Here is a 9,181-nt window from a genome sequence, read left to right as displayed (position 1 = left end):
TCTTTTTTTTTTTAAGATTTTATTTATTTATTTGACAGAGACACAGCAAGAGAGGGAACACAAGCAGGAGGAGTGAGAGAGGGAGAAGCAGGCTTCCCGACAAGCAGGGAGCCCAGTGCAGGTCTCCATCCCAGGACCCTGGGATCAATGCCCTGAGCCAAAGGCAGATGCTTAATGACTGAGCCACCCAGGCGCCCCTCCTTTTTTTTTTTTTTTTTCCCAAGTAAGTTCTACACCCAGTGTGGAGCTTGAACTAAAGATCCTAGGATCCAGTCACAGGCTCTACCAAATGGGCCAGGCAGGGGTCCCAAAGCATTTGAACACTGTTATTTCTCCAGTCTCGGAGCATCTCCTGGATTTGTGTCTCGTCTTGATTACTTTCTTTAGATTGTTCTCAGTATTTGTGGGGCAAACAAGCTTCCAAGGCTTTGTGTACAGGAGAATATCTGTATTATCCTCCAGCATTTGGATGAGAATTTGATGGGATATAAAAAATTCTAGAATTAAAGTTCTCTTTCTTTGCTACTTTAAAACGTATTGTTCTATCCTTACCCCGCTTCCAGTGTTGCTGTTAAGTAGCATGATTCCCATAGAATTTCCTTATAATTTCCTTACGATTTTCTCTGTCTTTGATATTCTCACATTTTACATTGACAGTCTTACATTTTTAAAAAAGATTTTATTTATTTATTTGACACAGAGAGAGAGATCACAAGTAGGCAAAGAGGCAGGCAGAGGGGGAGGGAAGCAGGCTCCTTGCGGAGCAGAGAGCCCGACACGGGGCTCGATCCCAGGACCCTGAGATCATGACCTGAGCCTAAGGCAGAGGCTTACCCCACTGAGCCACCTAGGCACCCTGACAACCTTACATTTTGCTATAATGTGTCTCAGTGTGGATTTTTTCTTAATGCTCCTATTTGGCATTCGATGAGTCCTTTGAATCTAAGACCTTTAATCCTTCTTAAATTCTGGGAAGGTTACCTTCACTATTCAAAATATAATTTATTCCTCTCCGTGTTTTTTTTTTTTCACCTGCCTTCTGGAACCCCTAAATTCCCAGATGTTGGCATTTTTATTCCTGTCCTCTGTGTCTCTCAACTTCTTTTTGTATCCTTTATCTTTTTGTCCTTTCTTGCTATGTTATGGGAAAGCTCCTCCATATGATCTTGAAATTTAGTGATTTTTCTTTAGCCATATCTATCCTTCTATTTATTCTATCTCTTGTGTTCTTTCCATTTTCAATCCTAGTAGTCCTTCTTGGTTCTTTTTTATGATTTCTCATTACCCAGATGTTAATATAATCTGTTCTGTAAGTATTTTGATCCCCCTTACTTTAAATTTCTGATTTTTTTATTTCACTAATTCTTAGGTTATATATATGTGATTTTGTGTACACGTGTGTCTGTTTGGTTCCATTTGTTGTTTTTCTCATCATGGTTGTATATCGGCCCGTGAACTCACGTCCCCTGAAAGTATTGGCTATGATGTCTGCTGACAAAGTTCTTCTCGACCTGTGGTGAAGAACCAGATTGTTTTGTTCCCAACCTGTTACAGGCATATTTATTACATAAAACTTCTTGGGGCTCCTGGGAGACTCAGTGGGTTAAGCCTCTGCCTTCGGCTCAGGTCATGATCTCAGGGTCCTGGGATCGAGCCCCACATCGAGCTCTCTGCTCAGCAGGGAGCCTGCTTCCCCCTCTCTGTCTGCCTGCCTCTCTGCCAACTGGTGATCTCTGTCTGTCAAATAAATAAATAAAATCTTTAAAAAAGAAAGAAAGAAATTTCTTTCATTTTGAAAGGTTGAAAAGTAATCAAAACACACATAGAGGGTCAATTAACTGACACCAAAGGAGCCAAGTGTGTATAATGAGAGGACGGTCTCTTCAATAAATCATGTTGGGGAAACTAGACAGCCCCATGCAAAAGAATGAAAATGGACCATTATCTTATATCATACACAAAAATTAACTCAAGGTGGATTAAAGACGTAAATGTAAGACCTGAAACCATAAAACTTCAAGATGAAAATATAGGCTGTAATCTCCTTGACATGGGACTTGGCAATGACTTTTTTGGATTTGACACCATAAGCAAAGGTAACAAAAGCAAAAGTAAACAAGTGGGACGACATCAAACTAAAAAGCTTCTGCACGGCATAGAACATCTTCACAAAATAAAGGCAGCCTTGGGACACCTGGGTGGCTCAATTGGTTAAGGGTCTGCCTTCTGCTCAGGTCATGATCCCAGGGCCCTGGGATTCAGCCCAGCATTGGGCTCCCTGCTCAGCAGGGAGGCAGCTTCTCCCTCTCCCACTGCCTGCTGCTCCCCCTGCTTGTCCTCTCTCTCTCTGTCAAATAAATAAATTAAATCTTTAGATACAAAGAAACAAATAAATAAAGGCAACCTACAGAATGGGAGAAATATTCTGATATATCTGATATATATATATCTGATAAGAACATATCAGATATATCTGATAAGGGATTAATATATCTGATAAGGGATTAATATTCATATATCTGATAAGGGATTAAGCATATATAAGCATATATCTGATAAGGGATTAATAATCAAAATATGTAAAGAATTCATACAACCCAAGAGCAAAACAAAACAAAACAATTTGAATAAAAAATGAGAAGAGGACCTGAATATACATTTTTCCAGAAAAAACATATAGGTGGCCAAGTCCATGAAAAGGTGTTCAACATCACTCATCATCAGGAGAATGCAAATCAAAACCATGGTGACGTATCGCCTCCCAACTGTTGGAATGGTGGTTATCAGACAAGAAAACAGGTGTTGGTGAGGATGCAGAGGACAGGGAAAGTTTGTGCACAGTTGGTGGGGATGTAAACTGGTGCAGCCATTATGGAAAACAGTAGAGTTTTTCTAAGAAAATTAAAAATAGACCTACCATATGATCCAGCAATTCTACTTTAGGGTGTTTTTCCAAAGAAAACGAAAACAGTAACTTGAAGGGACAAATGCATCCCCATGTTCACTACAGCATTATCTACAATAGCCAAGACATGGGAGCAACCTAAGTGTTCATTTATGGATGAGCAGATAAAGAAAATGTGGGATATATATATATACATATACACATGTATATGTATGCATATATATGTGTGTGTATATGTATATATAGGTATACATATATGAATATATATGTACACACCTGGAGTATGAGTCAGCCATAAAAAGAAGGAGGTTTTGCATTTGTAACAATATGGATGGACTCTGAGCACATAATGTCAAATAAAATAAGTCAGAGAAAGACAAATACTATATGACCTCACCTATATGTGGATTCTAAACAAAACAAAACAAATCCATGGATACGGAGAACAGACTGGTAGTTGCCAGAGGTTGGGGGGCTGGGGCAAATGGGTGAAGGGGGTCAAAGGTTACAAACTTCCAGTTACAAAATAAATAAGTCATGAGGATGTAGTGTACCTGTGGCGACTATAATTCATATTATACTGTGTATCTGAAAGTTGCTGAGAGAGTAGATCTTGAAAGTTCCCAGCACGAGGAAAAAAATTTGTAACTGTGAGGTAACAGACTTACTGTTAGACTTACTGTGTTGATCATTTTGCAAGATACACAAATATCAAATCATTATATTGTACACCTGAAACTAATATAATACAATGGCCTATGACGAGTATATCTCAATAAACACATAATCAAAAGAAGAACAAGGGGGCACCTGGGTGGCTCAGTGGGTTAAGCCTCTGCCTTCGGCTCAGGTCATGATCTCAGGGTCCTGGGATCAAGCCCCGCATCCGGCTCTCTGCTTAGCAGGAAGCCTGCTTCCCCGTCTCTCCCTACCTGTTGCTCTGCCTGCTTGTGATCTCTCTCTCTCTGTCAAATAAATAAAATAAATCTTAAAGATTATTTTAAAAAAGAAGAACAAGATTTGTGACATAAAAAGTATATGAAGTTCAAGTTTTAGTATTCATAAAGTTTTGTCAGAACGTGGCCACACTCATTTGTGTACGTATTGTCTATGGCTGCTTTCTTGCTCTAAGGACAGAGCTGAGTGTCCATAACAGAGACCGTATGTTCCACAAAGCCCAAAATATTTACTACCTGGCCCTTTGTAGAAAAAGTTCACCAGCCTCTGCTGTAAGCCCCACAGGTTTTGAGGTTGGTTGTTACCTCAGCAAAAATGACTCATGGAGTCAAAATGAGTTGAAGGAGAGAGAGGGGAGGAGCCCCAGGGAAGGGAGTGCCAGGCACCACAAAACTAGTCTGACTCATTCCCCTTTGCTGTCACTGTGGATCAGCAGCCCTTCTGAGCATTTACCTTTCCACTCTCAGGGAAGAAGCAGCACTGGGATGAGGTAGTCTCCTAGCCTGTAATTCCTTAACCTGGGGTATTTGCAGGAGAGGCTGGCCGAGAGAATGCCTACGTGCTGTCGTCAGCTCACCCCCATCTAGAATCCCCCAGCAGGACTTGGCATTGTTCCCACATTAGTCTGCCAGTCCAGCTTTTTGCTCTCTGTCCTACAGCCTGAACCTGTTGAAAAGATGTTTATTTCTCCGGGCCCTCCTCAAAGTTGTCCATCCTTTGGATTGTTTGGTAAATGGATCAGAACAGCTGCAGAAGGCAGAGGGGAACGTACGCACTCTCTTAAATGGAAGAGAAAGAGCTGGAGTTAGAGCCGGGAATTTTGTGTCACACGCAGCCTGCGGATCTGTGCTGTGACGGTAATGAGCGACCGAAGTTCCATTTCTGGCTGCGGCAACTAGAAATTACAGATGCTTCGTTACAGACTCAAATTAGGGGAGGGGCGTTTCGGCAAAAACCTGGCACAGGTATGGAACGGTTATGAATGAGTATCATCTGCGGTGGGTGTCTTGGTCCGGAACTAGGGTGAAACTCTTTTGCCTGGAGCCGTAAAGGCAAACTACTTAAAATGACTCACAATATTGTTCACGTTCCTACCAGTCTCTCCTGCCTCCTGTTCTCCAGCCTCAGGGAGCTTTCACACTTACACTCCCCAATATGTGATGTGCTTCCTCTTGCCTCCGGACGCTCCCCTCCTTCTGGATTATACTACTCTCCACCTTCATTTGCCTGGAAAACTGTTCCCTCAAGGTTCAGTTTAGACATCACTCATTCCGTGAAGCCTTATGACATCCCCGGGGGGGCAGGTGTTCCTTCCTCTCTGTTTCTGCGTGGCTCTAAACAAACATGTCCATCATAGTCCTTTTTTTTTTTTTTTTTTTTTAGATTTTTTTTATTTGTTTGGCAGAGCGAGACAGCACAAGTAGAGGGAGCGGGAGACGATGTGGGGCTCAATCCCAGAACCCTGGGATCATGACCTGAGCCGAAGGCAGACACACTTAACTGACTGAGCCACCCAGGTGTCCCTCCATCATAGTTCTTATGAAATGTTTTCATAACTTTTTCTTTGTCCATTTCTTTCAACTACTGAGGGAAGTTACTTTATCTTATTTTACTATGATTACCTTCATGTATGTGCCCTATGTCATGTACGCTGCTGATTATCGATCAGTGTCTGATCAAGAGACAGAAACCACACCATGAATTTAAACATGGAAACTTCAGTATAAAGAATTATTAACTAGTGAAAGAGATATATATCTATATATAAGATCTATATAAGATTATATAGGTATAAATATCTTATATAAAGAGACTTATTATAAGGAATTGGCCTACATGATTATGAAGATTGGCAAGTCCAAACCTGCACTTTGAGTCAGAAGGTTTGAGACCTGGGGCACCCAGGTGGCTCAGTTGGTTAAGAATCTGCCTTTGCAGGGCGCCTGGGTGGCTCAGTGGGTTAAAGCCTCTACCTAAGGCTCAGGTCATGATCTCAGGGTCCTGGGATCGAGCCCTGCATCGGGCTCTCTGCTCAGCCGGGAGCCTGCTCCCTTCCTCTCTCTCTGCCTGTCTCTCTGCCTACCTGTGATCTCTGTCTGTCAAATAAATAAATAAAATCTTAAAAAAAAAAAAAAAGAATCTGCCTTTACCTCAGCAGGGAACCTGCTTCTCCCTCCCCCTCTGCCCCTCCCCCAGCTCATGTTTGTGCTCTCTCTCTCTCTCTCTTTCAAATAAATAAATAAAATTTAAAAAAAAATAAAGAAAGAAAGAAAAGAAAAGAAGGAAGTTCGAGACTCATAAAAGCCAATGTTCCATTTCCAGTGCAAAGGCAGTCTGGGGCTGAAGTCTCTGTTACTCAGAAAGACCAGTCTTTTTTGTTGTTCAGTTGATTGGATAAGCCCCATTTCCATAACATGGGGAGTAATCTGCTTTACCCAAAGTTCGCCAATTTAAATGTTACTCTTCTCCAAAAATATCCTCTATGTTGATTAGAAACATAAAATTAACTATCACGGGGGATTATCTACTAAAAGGGTAAAAGAGAACTTCAAAGGAAACAGGAATAACAAATGGCAAAAACAACAAACAAAGGAGCACCTATCACATCTAGGGTTGAACAACAATACTGCAGCAAGGAACATATTTTCAAGAATGCCCCATCTCTCCCCATCCCCTGCCAAGACTGAGGGTTAGCGGACTTTGGCAAGGATGCGTCTGCAGCCCACTGGATAATCAGTTCACTGCGGTGCCACAGGTCTGGACTGGAGGGTCAGAGACCACACCCCAGGAGGCCAGTACAACTTGCTGGAAAGGGAGCACCACTCCCGTGGGGCAGGATCAAAAACAAAGGTAAATTGGAACCAGAGCCCTGGCGTCAGCTACCACAATGTCCCTCCAGTACCCTCTGTTGACAAGGACTGACTCTGCTCCAGCTGCCAAAGAAGACTTGTATACAGGGTCCTGCTCATTTCACAAAAAAGGGCAAAGAAGGGAAGATTCAGAGCTAGGTGACAATAATGTGATAAATTGCTACATTTGAGGAATAAATGAATGTGGGTTTTTTTTTCTTGTCTTTTGTTTTTTGTTTTTTTAAGGATTTTATTTACTTCTGGGTGCCTGGGTGGCTCTGTCAGTTAAGTGTCTGCCTTTGGCTCAGGTCGTGATCCCGGGGTCTTGGGATCGAGTTCTGCATCAGGCCCCCTGCTGGGCAGGGGGCCTGCTTCTTCCTCTCCCTATGCCGGTCCTCCAGCTTGTACTCTCTCTCTCTCTCAGTCACTCACTCTCTGTCGCTCAAATAAAAAAAAAAATCTAAAAAAAAAAAAGAGAGAGACAGAAAAATTTTGTTTACTTATTTATCTGAGAGAGGGAGAGGGGGAGAATCTCAAGCAGACTCCCCATTGAGCTTGGAGCCCAATCCAGGGCTCAGTCTTACAACCCTGAGACCATGACCCAAGCCAAAATCAAGAGTCAGACACTTAACTGATTGAGACTCCCAGACGGCCCTCAGGAATACACGAATGTTTTAATCACCAAAAACTGTAACTAGGTAGGAGGATCATGTGTTGTCTGAGAAATTTAAATGAGAAAAACGTCAAAATTCAATGAAGAGGGGTGTGGGGCTTGTCACTGGAAGAAAAGAAGGAAATGGCTATAAGGCTCCTGGTGACCAGGGAGATCAGACTAGCAGAGAGCTAAGAGCACAACAAGATGGGCCAGATTCCTGGGACATTTTACCAGCTCTTTAACAAATGTAATTATCTTACCCTCATCCCAGAAACAGAAACCTTCACTTTGTATGCCTGTTATTCCAGTGACCATAGATTCACTCCACGCTACAATTCAAAACACATCATTACAATGAACTGTTTTCCAATCTTTGAATTAAATTTTTTTAAGATTTTATTTATTTATTTGACAGAGAGAGAGATCACAAGTAGGCAGAGAGGCAGGAAGAGAGAGAGGGGGGAAGCAGGCTCCCTGCTGAGCAGAGAGCCCAATGCAGGGTTCAATCCCAGAACCCTGAGATCATGACCTGAGCCGAAGGCAGCGGCTTAATCCACTGAGCCACCCAGGCACCCCTCAATCTTTGAATTAATTTTAAGAGACTTTGTACAAAGGAAATAAAAATTAAATCTCACTTTGTTTCATTTAATGTATTGCTTTACCTAAAATAATATCTTACTTAGGGGTGCCTGGGTGGCTCAGTCAGTTAAGTATCTTATTCTCGTCATCAGCTCAGGTCTTGATCTCAGGGTCATGGGTTCCACACTGGACGTGGAACCTACTTAAAAAAAAATCTTGGGGTGCCTGGGTGGTTCAGTTGTTAAGCAACTGCCTTCAGCTCAGGTCATGATCCCAGGGTCCTGGGATCAAGCCCCTCGTTAGGCTCCCTGCTCAGCGGGAAGCCTGCTTCTCCCTCTCCCACTCCCCCTGCTTGTGTTCCCTCTCTCACTGTGTGTCTCTCTCTCAAATAATAAATAAAATCTTTTTTAAAAAAATCTTACTTAAGCTTATTGGTTTGTGTAATATTAGGCTAGCATTTCCATAATTCATTCTGTTTATCTTCTTACTATATTGGCTACAACATGTTTCACAGAGATGATCAAATTTTGATTTTATTGTTTGCTTGTTTGTTTTTTGAAAGAGAGCACTCAAGTGAGGGGGTGGGTGGGGGAAGAGGGAGAGAAAGAATCCCAAGCAGGCTCCACGCCCAGTGCAGAGCCCAGCTTGGGGCTCAATCTCACAACCCCGAGATCATGACCTGAACCAAAATCAAGAGTCGGACACCTAACCACCTGAGCCCCCCAGCACCCCAATTTTATTGGTCTTATTTAATTACACAAGCAATACATAAATACAGTCTTATAAAAGATTGAAGCAGTGCAGAAGTACACTCGGTTAAATGTCAAAGTCCTCACTTACCAAGATCACTTGTGCTGAACCTGGATTATGCATTTCCCCAGATTTGCTCAGTGGTCTTTTCTCTCACTGTTATTGAACGCTCTCCCAAAAGGATTGCCTGGTAGTAAGTACATTCCTCTAGGCTGCAGGGGGGAGGCTGTCATGCTCCTAAGGCAGAGGCAATATTGTCTTCGTGCTCCACTAGTTTTTCCAAGAGGGCCTCCTGTGGGGGACTACTCCCGGCCCCCCACATTGCTCACAGGCACAACCCATTCTTTCCTTGAGCCTCAGAACTACCTTTGGGGCTTCACAGTTGCTGCTGAGACAAGATATTCCACAAGACTCACTCAACACTCATGCTTGCAGACCGGGCTGGCCAGGCTGGTCCCAGAAAATTGGGGGAGTTGATGCCTTTTG

This window comes from Enhydra lutris, unplaced genomic scaffold, assembly GCF_002288905.1.
Source record: "Enhydra lutris kenyoni isolate GAN:26980312 unplaced genomic scaffold, ASM228890v2 scaffoldscaffold9, whole genome shotgun sequence".
Taxonomy (NCBI): Eukaryota; Metazoa; Chordata; class Mammalia; order Carnivora; family Mustelidae; genus Enhydra; species Enhydra lutris.
This window is presented reverse-complemented; position numbering follows the sequence as displayed.